We start from the raw sequence: 19,387 nt of genomic DNA, 5'->3' as shown, positions 1-19,387 counted from the left end.
CTACGATCTAACAGATACCCTGTGGCCTCGGGCCCAAGATAACGAAAAGAAGTTAAATCACAATGTTAGCATATTCTTTCTGGTGTGGAACAAGGCCTCAGGTTACAAAGACACTGTCAGGAAGGATATTCCAGTGGTTTAGAGGTAATCTCCCAGAAAGCCTATCAAGGGTCATCCTGAAGACCTTTGGATTGTGCAACATTTGGATAGGCTCGGCCTGCTGAATTAGCTCTTTTGTGCATGGTCATGGTGCCAAATACAGAGGCTTGTCACATAATTCTGAATGCTGAAGTATTTCTTTGGGAAAAGTGTCAAGGCAGTACGATTCCATTGTCCTCAAAACATTGACGGGAAGCAGACAACATTGCTTTCCGCTGCAGGGGCCTCTTCTGTGGTGTCCGAATGCTAAGTGCTGGTGAGTGAGTGGGTGGACTAACTAGAATCGTGGAGGCCAATACTAGAGGCCGGAGTTGTGTTAGTTGCGTAAGAGTCAGTAGTTTTAGTTTTTTGTGTGTTCTGGTTTTCTCTAGAGGCTCCTTGTGACAGTGGTAAATATTTCCCATAAGGGGAAATAGAACCTGGTTACCTTTTCTTGCCTCTTCATAAATTTCTTTATCACGTTATACAGCATGTAATCTAGCAGAGATGAAACAATAAGGGTTTGATGGATGGAAACATTTTTGTTTGGAAAAAGTAAGAACAAAGGTCTCAGGCACAGAGTGCTAAAAATGGTAATCTTGGGACCATCCATGGGGATTCCTGAGAATCATGGGAGCATTCTGAAGATAGGGCACATAGGGATTTTTAATCACTGTGAATCCAATGTGATGATCTATTTTTCCAACTTCCCAAAATTTTTGGAGGGCAGGCCTTTCTGCTATGATTTATTTTTAGGCTTTGTGTTAACCTATCGACTGTACTTGATTTCAATCATTTAGAAGAATATAATGGATATACAGGGTATATGGGTATTCCTGGCTTATATCTGAGACCTCTAACCCATGGTAACAAGTTTAGTTCCAGACCTCACGTATGGACAAAACAGGAATGGATCCAGTGCTGGGAATTTAAAGGAATGCCATGGAATTTGATTTCTGAAAGGTGAACTGGGGTGCAAGGGTGACATACCTGATCTCCTTCAACATAGATAAGGTTTAGTGAGATGACCAGCATGCTTTTCTGTTATGAATGTATATTTTATATTTAGAAAATTGGAATTGCCTAGAAAATAGAAAATTATAACTCAAATGTGTTTAGAACTAAACTGAATCCTGTGTGATTGGGAACCTAAATGTATAATAGGGCCCAGTTAAGGAGCATTGGGTAAACCCAGAGTTGAATTTACATGGTCCTTGAGTATTAATAGTGATGCCTGAGCATGTTTAATAAACAGAAAACTTCATAAGAAGAGCCTATCAAAATAATGAGGTATGCTAATACGTTTTTGGAACAGGTCTGAATTGGTAATTCAGCTTTTTTGTTTGTCTTGGTTCTTTATGGATAATTTTTTTGCGTTTCAGATCCTGCTAAGTTGGTTGTATAACAGGACCTCTTGCATTTTTGGGGGGGTTAATTTTTGAAAATTTTGGATGCTGTTAAAGAGGGATTGATTTAATATTCATCTGATTTTTCAAATGTATTTTGCTTTTAAAATATGCAATTTAAGGGCTGGATGACTTTTACTTAAATAAGAAGCTATTTGATTATAATTATTTTGCCCTCCATTTTCCCCTCATCTCCGCTGTCATTCTTCTCTCCTGCTCTCTCCTGCCACCTTTTCTGCCTCCTACTCATCAATCCATGTATCCGTTGAATATTTATTTAATACTGTCCTATTCAGAAGTACAATAGTAATCACTAGGGGTAAAGTGGTAGGTAAAGTTCATGTCTTTTCCTTAAGAATCTCAGCAGCCTCACCGATATTTAGTGCTAGTCTTTTTGTTTTAATCATTTTGATGGCTGTCAAATTTTCTCTCATTTTGATTTTAATTTGCATTTCTCTGATGATTAACGGTGTTGAGTTTCTTGTCCTGTCCTCACTGGCCATTCACATACCTTCTTTTATGAAGTGTCTTGTTCTTCGGCTAATTTTTAGTGGATCATTTATCTTTTTGAAATTGTAGGGACGCCTGGGTGGCTTAGTTGGTTGAGTCCACCTTCACCTCAGGTCATGATCCCACGCTCCTGGGATGAAACACTGAATCTTGCTCCTTGCTCAGTGGGGAGCCTGCTTCTCCCTCCCCCTCTGCCCCTTGCCCCTGCTGTGGGAGCTCTCTCTCTTTGAAATAAGTGAATAAAATCTTAAAAAAAAAAAGAAATTGTAGGTAGGAGTTCTATGTTCTAGATACAAGTCTTTTATCAGATATATATATTGAAAACATTCTCCCATTCTGTGGCTTTTCTCTTTATTCATTTATGGTATATTTTCATGGAGAAGTTAATTTTAATAAAGAATAACTCATTAATATTTCTTTTATGTTTAGTATTTCTGCATTCCATCTATGAAAATTTGTCTATCCAAGGTAATGAAGATATTAAATAACGATGCTTAATTCTAAAAGCTTTAGAGTTTTAGCTTTCATCCTTAGGTCTATTATCCATCATCAATTAAATTTTGTATATATGGTGATGTAGAAATCAATGTTCATTTCTTTCAATTTTAATATTTTCTAAAAATGTTTTATTCAATTTTAATTAAAATGCAGTGTTATATTAGTTTCAGGTATACAATATGATTGATCCCCTTTACCTACTTCCACCATCCCCCACCCCACCTTCCCTGTGGCAACCAGCAGTTCCTATTTAAGAGTCTGTTTTTCTGTTGTTTTCCCCCCTTTTTTTCTTGGTTTGTTTGTTTTGTTTAATAATTTATTTCTGAGAGTTTTTAGATTCCCAGAAAAATTGAGCAGAAAGTACTACTTGTTCTTCTGACTGCCCCTCCCACTACTGTAACACTCCACATTTTGGCTAGTGTCATGTACAGGGCAAGCTCCGCACGCCCCCCCCCCCCCCGCCCCGGATTTAACAGACTTTATTCTTTTTTTTTTTTCAAGCAGGTTTAGATTCACAGCGAAATTGAGTGGAAAACCCCCCTGCCCTCTGACAGGCACCACCTCCTTAAGTATCAGAAACATCCTACACCAGGGGGGCATATTTGTTATAATTGATGAACCCACAATGATAAATCATTATCACCCCAAGTACATGGTTTACATTAGATTTCATTGTTGGTGTTGTATATTCTATGAATTTTGATAAATTTATAATGGCACCAGTCCACTATTTTAATATACTGAATGGTTTCACTGTGCCAACAATCCTCTGTATAATCTGTATAATCCCCACTGCCTCATCTCTTACCTGGAAACCACTGATCTTTCTACTGTGTTCAAAGTTCTGTCGTCTTTAGAATGTCATATATAGTTGGAATCATAGTGCAGATAGCCTTTTCAAATAGGCTTCTTTCACTTAGTAATATGCATTTAAGGTTCCTCCATGTCTTTTAATAGCATACTAGCTAATTTAGTTTTAGTGTTGAGTAATATACTATTGTCTGGATGCACCACATTTTATTTATTCATTCAGCCACTGAAGGATATCTTAGTTACTTCTGCATTTTGTCAATTATGAACAAAGATGCTATTAACATCCTTATGCATTGTTTTGTGTGGATGTATGTTTTCAATTCTTTTGGGCAAAAACCAAGGAATGCACTTGATTGATCATATGGTATGTTTAGTTTTGTAAGAAACTGTGAACTATGTTACAATGTGGGCATGACATTTTGCATTGCAACCAGCAATGAAGGAGAATTAATGTTGCTCCACCTTTGCCAACATTTGGTATTGTCAACGTTCCAGATATTGGCCATTCTAATAGGTGTGTATTGGAATCTCAGTGTTTAAATTTGTAATTCCCTGATGGCCTATGATGTTGAGCATCTGTTCATATGCTTGTTTGCCAACTGCATATTTTCTTTGGTGGAATGTCTTTGGCCAGTTTTTAATCAGATTGTTTTCTCATTGTTGAGTTTTAGGAGTTTTCAGAATATTTGGGATAACAGTTCATTATCAGATAGGTCTTTTGCAAATATTTTCTCCCAGTCTATGGCTTGTCTTCTCATTTACTTGACATTGTCTTTTACAGAGCAGAAGTTTTTAATTTTACTGAAATCTGGCTTATCAATTACTTCTTTCATGGATTGGGCCTTCAGTGTTCTATTTAAATAGCCATCACCACAGTTGAGGATTTCAACTATGTTATATTGTACAAATTTTATAGTTTTGTGTTTTGCATTTAGGTCTGTGATGCAATTTGATTTAATTTTTGCGAAGGGTATAATATCTGTGTCTAGTTTCTTTTTGGGGGGAGGTGGGTTGGCTATGGATGTCCAGTTGTTCAAGTACTATTTGGTGAAGGGTTCATATTAAAAATATAATTGTCCTGGGCGCCTGGGTGGCTCAGTCGTTAAGCGTCTGCCTTCAGCTCAGGTCATGATCCCGGGGTCCCGGGATCGAGTCCCACATCGGGCTCCCTGCTCGGCGGGAAGCCTGCTTCTCCCCCTCACACTCCCCCTGCTTGTGTTCCTGCTCTTGCTGTCTCTCTCTGTCAAATAAATAAAAATCTTAAAAAAAAAAAAAAATTTAAAAATATAATTGTCCTGTAATTACTACATGTTGAAAAGCCTTTCTTTTCCCTAATTAAATCATTTTGGTGCCTTTTTGAAAATCAATTGACCATATATGTGTGCGTCTATTTCTGGGCTTTTCCTTCTGTCTCTTGATTTGTCTATTGTTCCAATAACCACATGTCTTAAAAATTGTATCTTTAAATAGAGTAAGTCTTGAAATTAGAAAATTTAAGTCTTCTGCCTTTGGATCTGTAGCATTGATATTTTGATGTCTTCGAAACCATGAACATAATAGATCTTTCAATCTCTTTATGTATTCTTTAATTTCTGTCATCAATATATTTTAGTTTTGATATAGAGACTTTACACATCTTTTATTAAATTTGTTCTTCAATATTATTATGCTGATGTTATTTATAAACAACATAAATTTTCTTTTCCAATTTGCTTGGTCCTAGGATAAAATACAATTGTTTGTTGTATATTGCCCTTTTAAATTAATAATTTAATTGATAATATTTCAAGGTTTTTTAGGGTTTCTTAGAATTTTCTATATATACAGTTCAATCATCTATGGAAAGTTTTATTTATGTTCCTTTCTGATATTTATGCCTTATTTTTTTTCTCCCATATCACTGCACTCATTAGGACCTCTAGGACAATGTTGAACAGAAATGGTGAGAGTGAAATCTTTATCTGATTTTAAGTTTAGGGACCAGATGGCCACTATTTCACCTTTACATATGACTTTCTTTTGGATGTCATTTAGGAAATCAAGAAATTTTACTTCTGTTCCTAATTTGCAGGAGTTTTTATCAAAATTACATAGTGGATATTGTCAAATACTTTCTTTACATTTCCTAACATGGTTGATTGTTTTTTTTTTAAACCTTTATTCTGATAATGTGGTAAATAAATACCTAAAATCAATGTTAAACGATCTTCTATTCTTAGAGTAAACTTGCCATGGTTTTTTTTTTTACATAATATGGGATTCGGTTTGTAACCTTTTGTTTAGATTTTTGCACTTATGTTCTTGAATGATTTTTGGCATATGCTCATCCTTTTCCATAATTTTTGTTTTTGGTTAGGTATTGGTATTGAATATATGCTGATTTCATTAAATAATTGGGGAACTTTTCCCTCTTTTTTATTTTTATTTTTCATTTTTTTAAAGTTCTTAAGTTTATTAAGCCTTTCATGAAAAATTTGCACAATCACCACAGATTAAGTTTCTGCAGAATCTTTATTCCTTCTGTTGTCCAATCTCCAGCTTACTTTTTGCCTACACCAACACTGGCTTTTGCAGTCCTCCTGATTTTCTTCATTCTGTTCTTGTGTTCCTTTCACTGTTTCTTGAGGTCTTTTTCTTTTCATATAGGCTATGTCTTGCAAGTCTATGTTTGGGTTCATTTTTCTTTGCATTATCCAAGGAATCATAAAAGCAGTTGACTTGCCACCACCAAAATGGGTTCTGAATATAGATACAAAGAGGGTATCTGGTGTGGTCTTGTACATCGCAGTTAGTTTTTCCCAAATTTCTGTCTTAAGTACTGTTGCTTTTCTGGGGTGAAGAACATTATGACTATCTGTTTTTGCTGATATAGTTGGTTGGCCATGAACTTCCTGGTCCAGATAGTTAGTGTGTCATTCGTGATGGTCGCAGAGCTTCTAGCAGCCAGGGAGGAAAGGAGCTCTCTCTTTTTAAATTTAAGCTGTGTAAGAGTTAAAGGTGGGTGATATGTTTATGAGACTGACGCGCTGCCTACTGCGCTAAGGAGGCAGGTGGGTGATATGTTTATGAATCCTTAAACATTTGGTAAAATTCTCCAGGAAAGGTTCCTGAGCCTGGAGTTTTGTCTGTGGGAATATAGTTACAAATTTACTTCCTTTAATAGTTTTAAGGTTAGGTAGGAATTTGTCTATTTTGTAGGTTAGGAAAAATTTTTCTTCTACCCTTCTAGGTTCTTTGGCTCATGTAATAATTAAATTGAAATAAGACAGGGCGCCTGGGTGGCTCAGTCGTTAAGCGTCTGCCTTCGGCTCAGGTCATGATCCCAGGGTCCTGGGATCGAGTCCCACATCGGGCTCCCTGCTCTGCGGGAAGCCTGCTTCTCCCTCTCCCACTCCCCCGGCTTGTGTTCCTGCTCTCGCTATCGCTATCTCTGTCTCTGTCAAATAAATAAAATCTTTAAAAAAAAAAAAATTGAAATAAGACAGATTTAACAAGAGAAATACAAATTTAATTTTGTATATAAGGGAGCCTCATAAAAATGTGATACCCATGGCAGTCGGGTGGTTGTTGCCTTACATGCCTTCCTGAGTTAAGCATTGGGAAAAGGGGAAGGTAATTCACAGTAGCATAAGAAGAGCATATGTTTAGTAATTAGATGTTTGCATTGACATGCAGATCATTCAGATCAAAGTTATCTCTGGTAATAGCTCTTTTTCTGGGGCAAAGCCCCTACTAAATTCTTTTAGGTAATTAAAGGAGAGGTAAAAGTTGTTGAGTCCAGATTGTTTTCAGCCTCAAAAAAATGCACATGCGGGGTGCCTGGGTGGTTCAGTTGTTAAGCTTTTGCCTTTGGCTCAGGTCTTGATCGGCAGAAAGCCTGCTTCTCCCCCGCCCCAACTCCCCTTGCTTGTGTTCCCTCTCTTGCTCTCTCTCTGTCAAGGAAATAAATAAATAAATAAAGTCTTAAAAAAAAAAATGCACATGCTAAAGTGACATATTTTAGAGTTGTTCATTTTGCTTCCTTTCAATTTCAGCTACATTTTATCTGTGTTTAATATGTTCGTGATGGTTTTTTTTTTTTTTAACTTCTTGAGAGAAATGACTAGATCAGATCACCTTCCTTCTAAAGCTCCAAATAGTAGGTATTTTAGGCCTGTGACCAGTACAGTCTTTTTCACAATTACTCATCTCTTCTATTGTATCTCAAAAGCACCCATAGGCAATACTTAAACAAGTAAGTTTGACTGTATTTTCATAAGATTATTTACAAAGCAGGTAACTGGCCTGTGGGCCATAGTTTGGTGACTCTTTACCTCCATCATTGATTTTTAGCTTAAAACATAAGCATAACCTACGTTATGCATTTAAGATTATAAATTTTTCTCTAAACCTCAAGTTTTAATAAAGCCTATTTTCGTGATTATTTAGTTCAAAATATTTTAAAGATTTCATTGTGATTTATTTTTTGCCCCATGGTTATTTTGAATTGTGTAGCTTAGTTTCAAAACACGTAACGATTTTTAAGGTTACATTTTGTTATTTTTTATCTATCTCTCTACCTACCTACCTACCTACCTACCTACCTACCTACCTATTTGAGAGAGTGAGGGGGGGTGGGGAGGACAGAGGTAGAGGAAGAGATTTCTCAAGTGGCTGAATGCAGAGCCTGGAACCCGTGACCTGAGCTGAAACCAAAGGTCAGATGCTTAACAACCGACTGAGCCACTCAGGCACCCCATATTTTGTCATTTTCTAGATTAATTCCCCTGTGGGCAGAGAACATGCTCTATGTAAATTAAAGCTTTATGGTCATTTTTGGTATAATTTTGTATACTTGCAAATGATTCTCTTCATTTTGTTGCATTGCTCTTTTTGAGCCATTTAGGTGTAATTTGTTAATAATTTTATTTATATATTTTGTTTTCTTATTTATCAGTAAATGAGATAATTGTGTTAAAATCTCCCACCATGGTTGTGAATTTGTCTGTTTCCATTTTGTGTGTGTGTGTGTGGTTTCAATATTTTTCTCTAGTTTTATTGATAAACATATATAAGTTTAAGGTGTACAGCATAGTGACTTGTCTTACATATATTGTGAAATTATTACCACAAGTTTAGTTAACATCTGTTATCTCATATAGATACACAAAAAAAGAAAAAGAAAAGAAATATTTATTTTTTTGTGACTAGAACTTTTCAGATTTATTCTTTTAATAACTTTGAAATATACCATTCAGCAGTGTTAACTATAGCTATAATGTTATACATTACATCCCTCTTACTTATTTATTTTTAAAGATTGATTTATTCATTTGAGGGAGAGGGGGAGAGAGTCTTAAGCAGACTGTGCCCTAAGCACAGAGCCCAACACAGGGCTCAATCTCATGATCCTGAGTGGAAACCAAGAGTTGGGGTACTTAATTGACTGTGCCACCCAGGCGCCACTTGTCCCTGTTATTTATCTTATAACTGGAAGTTTGTGCCTTTTGAGCACGCTTTTTCCATTTTTCAATCCTGTGTAAATTTCCTTATGTATTTGGAAACTATGTTATTAGGTTCATATGAATTTAAAGATTTTTTAAATTATTAATTAATTAATTGATTTGAGAGAGAGCATGAGTAGGGGGGAGGGCCAGAGGAAGAGGGAGAAGCCGGCTTTCTGCTGAGCAGGGAGACCAATGCAGATCTGAATCCCAGGACCCTGGGATCAGGACCTGAGCCACCCAGGTGCCCCTAGATTCATATGAATTTAGAATTGTGTTATCTTCTTAGTGGATTGGCTCTGTTATTGTAATGAAGCATCCCTCTCTGTCTTTAGCAGTGCTTCTTTCCTTAAGTTTATTCTGCCTGATAGTAGCCTAGCTACATCAGTTTCCTTTTGTTTAAAATGTGCATGAGATATCTTAACCATCTTTTTACTTTCAACTTTCTGTATTCTTATATTTAAGATATGTTTCCTTTAAGAAGCATGTATATTTGTATTTAGTTTGACAATTGTATATTGTTCATTTATATTCACTATAGTTAGTACATATGTTTTTATTTAAATTTAGTATATTGCTAAAGCCATCTGATGTCTTCCATCTATTCTAAGTTCTTGTCCTCTTTCTTATCTTGCCTTCTTTTGGATTTACTAGTTTTTATTTTTTTCACTTTGTATTCACATGGTCACTGTATACTTTTTTATTATTATTTTAGTGAATACCTTAGATATTTATAGCATTTATCTGTGATTTCTTCCAATCTTCAAACACAGTAACTCCATTTTTTTATGTTTGAAATCATCTGCTATTTTAATTGTGTATTTTAAATCCAGAAATATTTTAAACTCCACAAAACATTATTATCGTTGTTGTTGTTTATACTCAATAGTCCTCTGGGTTTACTCAAAAATTTATGTTTTCCAGTGTCCTCGTTTCTTCCTGTATTTCGTATCTGGAATTGTTTTCCTTCTTCCTGAAGAGCACCCTTTTACTATTTCAATGTAAGTCTGGGAGGTGTGAAATTATTTTGGTTTTTGTTTATAATTATTTTCTTTTGGCGTTTTGAGATTACCATTCACTTTTCTTGTGGATTCTGTCGTCTCTGTTGAGGTAAGCCCAAGTCTAATTAGTAATACTTTGAACATCATCTATTTTCATTTTTTTTTTTAAACTTCTTGAGATAAAGTTTACCCTTTTAACCATTTTGAAGTATACAATTTGGTAGTTTTTAACATTATGATTTGTTTTAAGATTTTTTTTTCCATCAGTTTTACTATGATGTGTCTATGTTTTTTTTTTTGAAGATTTTATTTATTTCTTTGATAGAGAAAGCTCAAGAGGGGGGAGGGTCAGAGGGAGAAGCAGATTCCCTGCTGAGCAGGGAGCCTGCCCTGGGTCTCCAGGATCATGACCCTAGCTGAAGGCAGTCGCTTAACCAACTGAGCCATCCAGGCGCCCCTATGTATGGTTTAAATTATATTTATATAAATTTAAATAAATTTTAAATTATATATAAATTTATAGAAATTATATGTTATGAATTTATATATAATTAATTTATATTAACTGTTTCAGGTTCATACAGCATTTTGAATCATTTATTTGATGTCTTTCTCTAGTTTTAAAATGTGTTCAGTCATTATCTCCTCCAATTTTGTTTTTCTATTCTTTTTCTCTCTTCACCTCTCGAGACTTATTTTTTTCCCACTCTTGTCTCTTTAGGGTTATTTCAGCCTATTTTTTAATGACCTATTTTCTAGTTTACTGACTTTCTCTTCATATATATTTTTAATTTACTATTAAGTTCATCAAATGAATTCCTAATTATGGTTACTGTATTTTTACTTTTTGAATTTTTAGTTTTTATAGTTTCTAGTTTTCTCCACACATTCTTTGCATTTTTCTCTTATTTCATTGCATATATTCACCATGATTATTTAAAAAATCCATGTCTGATATCTCCATTAATTTTATTTTCTGATGTTTCTTTTGATATTTTATCATTTTTATCTTCTTTCCTGGTGTATGTACTGTTCTTTGATTTAGTGATGGATATTGTACATAAAAAAAACTATAGAAAGCATTTGAGCTCTGATATGACAGTATCTTCCTTAAGCACTCCACCTTCCATCCCCACTCTTTTTAGCTAACAGATGGCTATTGGAACTCACAGTCCTGGATCATCTCAATCCAATTTCAGTGACTACTAGGCATAATTCCTCAGTAAGTTTGTCTATTTATAATTCATCCTTATTCCTAGGATATGAACCTTTGTTGCCCCAACCTAAAGCATTTGCCAGCATGCACTCCCTTGTTCACAGGAGACTCTGGACTTTAGTTTTTGTCCCATAGCCTTTTCAGATTTTCAAATTTATTATTCAGTGTCGCACATTCTAAGCTGTATCTTCCAGAATGAAAAGTCCAGTTCACCTGTCTTGTTTTCCTTCTCCTTTTGTATCTTTGTTCTACAAGTTTTTACCATCCTTTTCATTCTCCCACTTAGAGATGACTTTTCAAGTATTTATGCCGGGTTTCCCAGTTGTTTCAGGGGAAAGATTGTTCTTAATATCTAGTTTACCTTTATACAAAGCAGAGATCTGCTATTTGTTTTTAAAATGTCCTTATTTGACCAAATAAAAAATTTTAGAACCTTTTATCAGATCCTCAGAGTCTTTTTGTGGAGGTTTTACTTACCCATGAAATCCATAATTTTAATAGCCACTGATTATGGTGATATAAAAAAATATAGGCTCCCATCCTTCTTGATTAAGGAGCTTTGCTTTAATTTAGTAAGTCATTTACCATGGCTGAAGTAATTAGTGATTTGTAGTATACTGTTTGTTTGTTTGTTTTTTAATATAATTTTTTTTAACTAATCTGTATACTCAACATGGGGCCTGAAACTTACAGCCCTGAGATCTAGAGAGTATGTTTTACTGACTGAGCCAGCCAGGCACCCCTGTCGAATACTGTTTTTATGCTAGGCTTTGACTGGGTGGGATGACCTCATATATAGTACTTCAGAATTCACATAGAAGATTGGGCCAAGAGCTAGGGTTTGAAAGATTGAGATCGCCAGAGGGAGGGCTATGGGTATTGCTTGTATGGAACCACATAAGCTAGGGCTTAGTCACCACTGAACCTATTTAATTCATACCATGGGGACTGAATAGTTTATCCCTTAATCCTTCTTTCCCTTGATTTGTTGTTAATACTATTCAAGCTGTGCTGGAAGCTTGGGAATTCATTGGTGTACATTGTCAAACATGTGTTAATTTGATTGCCTGTGATTTCTGAAGCAGACCCAGGAGTGCAGCAAACATGCAGGTGATTGTATAAAGTCTGCATAGTCCCCCAGTTGGGTGTTTGACAATCAGGTTACCTCAGGAGTATCTCAGTTAATCTAGCTGTTTTCTTCGAACACTCAGCTGGGGAATCCCGTGGAGTCATTTCCCCCTCCCTTAGTACTTGAGTGAGACAACTGTGAATATATACACATCTATATATATAAAACCCTAAAGCATAAGCCACACTGGTGAAGATTAAGAAGTACCCACATTGTACCTGCCTATTCAGCATGCTGATTTCACCTGCCTGAAGTGATTGCTTTTTGGAGCTCAGTATTTTTTCCTGTGAATTTGCCACAGATGAATGAGGCAACTTAGGCAACTCCTCAGGGTATGGAGCTTCTATCTTTTAGGCACTCCATGGGTCTGAATCTCTGGCAGGGGTGGAGAAAGTAGGTGAGGTAGTGTAGTGAGCATGAATTTAATTTCCTCAACTTTGTTGTACGAGATACATTTTATGTGTTTCCTCTAAATCAAATTTAATCTGCTCTGAGCATCCAATTTATCAGGTGATTGGAAATTCAGTCTCAATTATAATTATTAATGGTCCTTTTTCCTATCCCCCCTACCCTCCGATATCATGTTATGGTCCTGAGAGTCTAGCGTAGAACAGGACAGGCTGGGAGGACGTTGATCTTTTGTGCGTACTGACGTACTCCTCCTAGATACACTGACCTGCTCCTCATCCAAGCCTGTATAATCTCTTGAACGGAAGTTCCACTATGGTTTCCATGGTTTTGCTCAGTCTTAGAGCCCCTAGGACTTAGCCTCTTTGTATACCACTGTGTACCCATTTTCCTCTGAGGACTTGACACCATCACTGGGTGCTTTGAGGGAAAGAGCATCCAAACATGGTTCCCTCTTTAGTCTTGTAGAAGTTTTTCTTCATTCGTAGAAGCAAAGGTCAAAGTGTAATGGCAAGTACTCTGATGTTCCCCGGAAACTGTGCTTGTAAACATCTCTTTCTTACATTAGGTGAAAGGGGGTTGGGGAAAGCCTTGAACTATTAGATTTAAAGGGACAGAAGCTGGACTTCACAATCATCAGTTGATTTACTAACTACCTATTTGGTGTCAGATCTTACGCAATGAATAAAATTTAGTTTGTGTTTCCCGGGAGATGATCGTCTAGTGGGGGACAAAGACTAGCGTAGAAAAAGAAGTTCTGATTATTCATGACCTCAAGTTCCAAGGCAAACATATTAAGTCTTAGCTCTCAAATTGCCTTTTTCAAGTTACGCTGGTAATTATGAGTCAGTCATTCTTTGGGGGTGTTTGGCCTGTAACTGTGGGATGGATGAATGTGTCTGTTTTTGTACTAGGTGTTCTTGGGCTGTGGCCTCAAAGGATGGAACTGTGTGGCTCAGGCAGTTTTCTGAAATCTGTGGCTTTACAAGACTTCCTGCTGTACATAAGGACACTGACTTCTCTTATCTGCTTGTCCCTAGGTGCCTCATTCTGGCGAGATACTGAATTTACCTGCAGAGTTGGATTGCTTTTATCCCTGAACTATATACTGCAGACACTTGAGATTAGTGCCAGGGGAGGAGAAAGGGTAATTGTTTCTGGGGAAAAGAATTGTGTAGGTAGTAGTTGTTTGACAAACTGGGGGCTAGAGTGGTATTTAGTCAAATATGGCTGTCAGACAGAAATGAAAGAGCCTTTTAGCATCTTTTTCAAAGAGCTCTGTACTGATGTGCTTTGTACTCTGTTATTCTAGGGAAAAGTGTTTAAAATGTTACAGCCTTTAAAAAATGTCCTCACGTGTTTTAGATGTATATCACGTTTTTGTTGAGTCTTCTGGAATACTAAGGATATCAGAATTTTATTAATTCAGTGATACTGCATTGTAAATCAGAAGTTATACGTTCTTGGCCCATACTGTTTTAATTTTCTAAGCATCTATGCAAACTGCAACTATTACTTGAGAAATATATGAATGCTCTTCTTGTCAAGTATATATTTATCCTAAAAATCGTGGTGCTGGAGAGAGACTTTTATGTACAATTTTGACTTTTTATTTTGTAAACCTGTATTGATTTTTTCCATCTCTATGGAAGTGGGATTCCTTTTCAGAGTTTTATTCCCTTTAACAAATATGAGTACATCTGAATGGAACTTCTAGAGAGAGCCCTTAAAATTGCCCTAATGACTTAGGGGTATTTAGGTTACAGGCATTCCGTTTCATTTAAGCAGAAGGGAATTAATTGTGAGGAAAAAGCCTGTTAAGCCACATTCTCCCAGCGGGAGAGGTTACTTTCTTAAATCTGTCTTCCTATCACTTGGGATGAGCAGTGACCTTTGAACAACATGAGTTTGAACTGTGTGGGGCCACTTATATGTGCATTTTTTAATTACAGTATTGTAAATATATTTTCTTTATGGTTTTCTTAATAACATCTTTTTTCTAGCTTATTTTTTTTCTAAGAATACAGTATACAATATATATGACATACAAAATATGTGTTAATCAACTGTATATGTTATTGGTAAGACTTCTGTTCAACAAAAGTTATAAGTATTTGTTTTTGAGGAGTCCAAAGGTATATATGGGATTTTGACTGCTCAGGGGTTGGAGCTACTAAGCCCACCATTTTTCAAAGGTCCAACTGTATTTATGTGAGAAAGAGGGGCAACAGGGATAATTGGGGAGTAGATATAGTAGGTCTTCTGGATAGTAGATATAGTAGGTCCTCTGTTTTCTCAGAATTTTCTCACTGGATGTTCCATCTCCTTAGCTTGTTTGGAGACCGCACATGCTTTCTGTTTCCTCACAAAACTTGTTTTTAGTAAGGAATTGCTAACGTAGAATTGCATAGTAGAATCTGAATAGCTTAATGGCTTAACCTGTCCCTTTGCTAAGACATTTGCATTTGAAAAAGCTGACAAAGCCCACAAGAAAGCTTCTCAGTGGAGATTCTCAGGTAACAGTTCTTCATTGGAAAGGGTATTTTATTCATCAGTAATATCTTTCTGTATCTCCTTCTTCCCCCAACCTCCACCCCCAATATTCAATAGGGGTTGCCCTAATCTTTTTTTTTTTTTTTGATAAATCTCATCCTGTCTGGTATCCCCGCTGAGTAGCAGTTGAACTGTAGCTGACCAAGTCTCTGGCTTGATCTGTGACACTGTGTGTGTGTTTGTGAGGGGAGGAGGCTGGTGGTGTGGTGGAGAATGGCATTGCAAAGGAGAGGAGAAGTGATAAGACAGGAAGCGAGTCAGCTAGTTACATGTACATGCACTCTGGGCCTGAAAAGGGGCTGTATGTTGTGGAAAGATAGAAACATACACATAATTTCTAATTCTTATACTAAGAATCTTATGACTCTGTTGATCAACATAAAGGTGTATAATTTAGTAAACTACATTTGCAGTCAGGCCAGTGATCTTCTGTATCCTTCTAACTTCTTCACTGTATATTCTTGGATGAATCCTTTACCCTCTTGAGCCTTGAACTCCTCAAATGTAAAATGAGACTCATGCCTACCTATTGCCCAAAGATGCCACAAAGAACAAATGAAGTGATGGATATAAAAGCACTTTGCAAACACAAAAGCTGTAATAAGGTGCTATATAAAGCCGATATATTTTTAAATAGGCATAATGGTTTAAGAACATTTAGCTGATGTCTTTAACTCCCTTCTCCCTGGTCTTCCCTGCCTTTCACTTTGTTTGGTAAAGGCCACACTCGTGTAAAATTGGTGCCATAGCACGATTAGACAGACATAATTTCGTTTTCCTGGGCAGTGACAAAGGGCCCCCTCTTTAGGAGGGTCCTGCGCTTGCCTTAATGGACTGCTCTCATCACCTTGATATTCTTAATTTTTGAACAAAGTGCTCCACATTGGCATTTTGCACTCAGTCCTCCAAATTATGTAGCTAGTCCTGCTCCAGCGTTGTTCTTTGTTCCTTGTGTTTCCGTCTCATTTCCTTCTGCTCTAAGCTTATTTAATAGTTACAGGGGAAAGATGGAAGTCAATGAATTGAACTCATAAAGCAATTGCATTCTTTCCATCTCCCTCTATGCTTATCCAAACCTGCTTGATGGTTTGGTTCTTCCCTTGCCACTGAGTGAAGTCCTGGCAGGTTCTGTAGTTCTGGGATAATTAAAAATCCCCATCACATTGGACCACAAGAATTGTCTCATTTCAGTAATTAAAATGTCAAGTCCTGTGTAATAGTCAATATTCTGAACCTCATTTGAAGTTAAAATTTACTTTGTTTCTGAGAATGGTCAGTTTCAGACTTAAGCGTAGTGGAAAAGGGGACATATTTTCACTTTCATTTCTACTTCTCATTGTGTATCTCCTCGCAATTGGATAGCCACCTTTTATGAACCCTTCAGGTCATGGCAGGTAAAAGTATGATACCCAAGGAATATGAAATGACATTATCTGAAAGGGCTTGCTGTGATTTGATTCTGATGTACCTGTTTGGCAGATGTTTAAGCCTTAGTCCTGATTTGTTTTTCTGAGTGATTTCATGGTCTCTACTTCTAGATTCCTTAACAAAGTTAATGTTCGTCTTCTGTATTGCTGTTAAAGAAATCCCTCCCATTCCACTAACTCTGAATTCTGATTAAAAAAAAAAAAAACAAAAAACCCCTCCATTCACTTTCTGCTAAGGTCCCATTGCTCTAGGCTTTAAGGCCTTTTGGGATGGACGATTAAGGAAGCTTACTTCTGGACTGTGGTACGTTGAATAATGGTTTCCCAGAGATTCCAATGTCTGAATCTCTGGAACCTGTGAATATGGTACCTTATTTGATAAAAGAGCCTTTGCCGATGTGATTAAGGTTTCTGAGATGAGGAGATTATCCTTTGTATAATCACAAGGGTTCCTATGTTAGGGAGGCAGGAGGTACGTGGGCGGAGAAGGCACTGTAACAGTGGACGTAGAGATTCTCGTGATATGGCCATAGCCAAGGGATATCCATCATCTCTAGAAGCAGGAATGGAAAAGAATGTGTTCCCCCCTTGAACTCTCCAAAGGAACCAACTTTTGCAAATACCTTGTTTTGACCTATAAAACTCATTTTAGACTTCTGACTTTGGTTTAGGCCACTCAGTCTGTGGTAATTTGTTACAGGAGCAACAGGAAAGAACTACAGTCTCAAAGATACTAATGTATCATGTATGCAGATGGATTCTAAGACTGTAGGCCAGTGTCCGTGCACCATCTTCTCTTCACTCTCTTCTTGGAGCAGCTTGCCAGCTGCAGCCAGCTGCTGTTTAGATTTCCAAGGAGACACTAGGTACCTGTGGCCCCTAAATGGCAGGGCACACAAAGTAAGCTCTCTGAACGTTCTTCTTCAGGACCTTCTCACTTGACTTGGGGTAAGAGGGAAACACCATCTCCCTTCTCTTGCGAAGAGAAGGAAGAGAGATGTGATATCAGTGTGATACAATGATATTTCTGAAAGAGATGGTTTCTTTCCATTTTTCAGTCCATCTTTAATCATAACTCAGTGATGCCAGAGGTCGATATTGCACTAAGTGTTGTGAAAGATGATTTGGACACCCCTTTGAAATTCTTGCACTGGTTATTCAAGAGCCTTAGTTGGAATATAAGCATACTAGTGAGTACTTCTTTTTATTCTTAATCTTTTGAGGTGTCACATCAAACAGATTGAAATGAAGGAATCATTTATCGGTTTTGCAGTGGGTAGTCTTTCTAGCATCTGGGCCATTGTGAATTCCCTTCTGATTTCTAGTTTATAGAATTAAATTCCAAGATAAAGTCAACGTAAGCATTCTTTCTGAAATCTTGCTCTGGTGTTAGGGATGCCACCTGTTATTTGATGGCAGGATCTGGTGGTCTCCAGCCTCCTACTTTTTCTCTTCTAAATGGTACTAGTCAAAAAATGATGCGTCTGAACAGTTGTAGGAGAACAAAGATTCTAGTTTGTTCATAAAATGTAGAATTAAACACAGTCTCTTCTATCCAAGGAAATATTTTTATTTTCTGTCCCATGCTCCTCTTTGATAAATATGAAAATGTCATGGCTTTATTGTTGTTTTAAATTTCAGAGTAAATTAGTGTGACTAAAAACACATCAAAGAAATTAACAGTTGAGAGTTTCTGTTTTTAAAACTACCCATGTAACACTTTCCCCAGATTTTATGCTCCATGGGATGCTTCTTCCCTGCTTCTCATCTCTCTAGCACTCTTTCATCACCCCTGGTTGAGAATGACTGGTCTAATTATATCATTTGCATTTAAGTCCATTGTCACAGTCTGGATTGCGGAACTTTTCAGGCTAGTTTTGAAGGATGAAAAGGCTTTGGGTGGTCAAATTCAGATGGGAAGAGCTCCCCGCCTCCCCCACTGAATGATAATACATTACATTATGATCCTTTTTTAAAAATAAAGATTTATTTATTTGAGAGAGACAGAGTGCACGAGTGGGAGGGGCAGAGAGAGAAGGAGAGAGATTCTCAAGCAGACTCCATGCACTGAGCTCGGAGCCCTACATGGGGCTCAATCCTTTGACCCTGAGACCACAGCCAAGAGAAACCAAGAGTCTGATGCTTAACTGACGGTGCCACCGAGGTGCCCCTGTGTTAGGATTCTTATTCCCATTTTGTTTCTGTTTTTAGTTTTATTTATATTCCTTCACAATAATGTGAGCATAGTAGATGCTCGTTCAAACTTGCCTGTTCGGTGAATAAAGGAGTTGACTTCTCCTAACCTCTTGTTTGGAAGCTCAGATATTGACAGGCAGGCAGCTGTAAAATGTACAAATTCCAGCAGAAGCAAATTTTCAAATACTAAAGCCTTTTCTAACCTTTCACAAGGAATTATACAAGATTATAATAGGCTGGATATGGAAAGAGACTTTGGGCAATGAAGCTAAAATTCATTGATTGGCTGATTTAGAGACAGAAATTTATACTCTGGGACTGTAGAACCTCCCACTGCTCCCCAGAAACAACCAATTCCTTGTCCATGCCATGAGAAACTTGTATTATTCTAATTTCGCTTTAGTGCTTTTGGCCCTCGTTATCTGGTTTGAAATTCCCACCACTGATCTCAGTAGTGTTCATATAATGATCAGGACATTGGCTTTGCAAGACCAGTGTTAAAAATCAGAAATATTTCCTGAGTACATATCCCTTTTAACTTACCAGAATTTTTTTAGGTGTTACTTTCGATGTCACAAAATGCCTGTCCCAGAAACCTCCAAAGAGAAG

This window comes from Neomonachus schauinslandi, chromosome X, assembly GCF_002201575.2.
Source record: "Neomonachus schauinslandi chromosome X, ASM220157v2, whole genome shotgun sequence".
Taxonomy (NCBI): domain Eukaryota; kingdom Metazoa; phylum Chordata; class Mammalia; order Carnivora; family Phocidae; genus Neomonachus; species Neomonachus schauinslandi.
Note: the sequence above shows the minus strand (reverse complement) of the source record.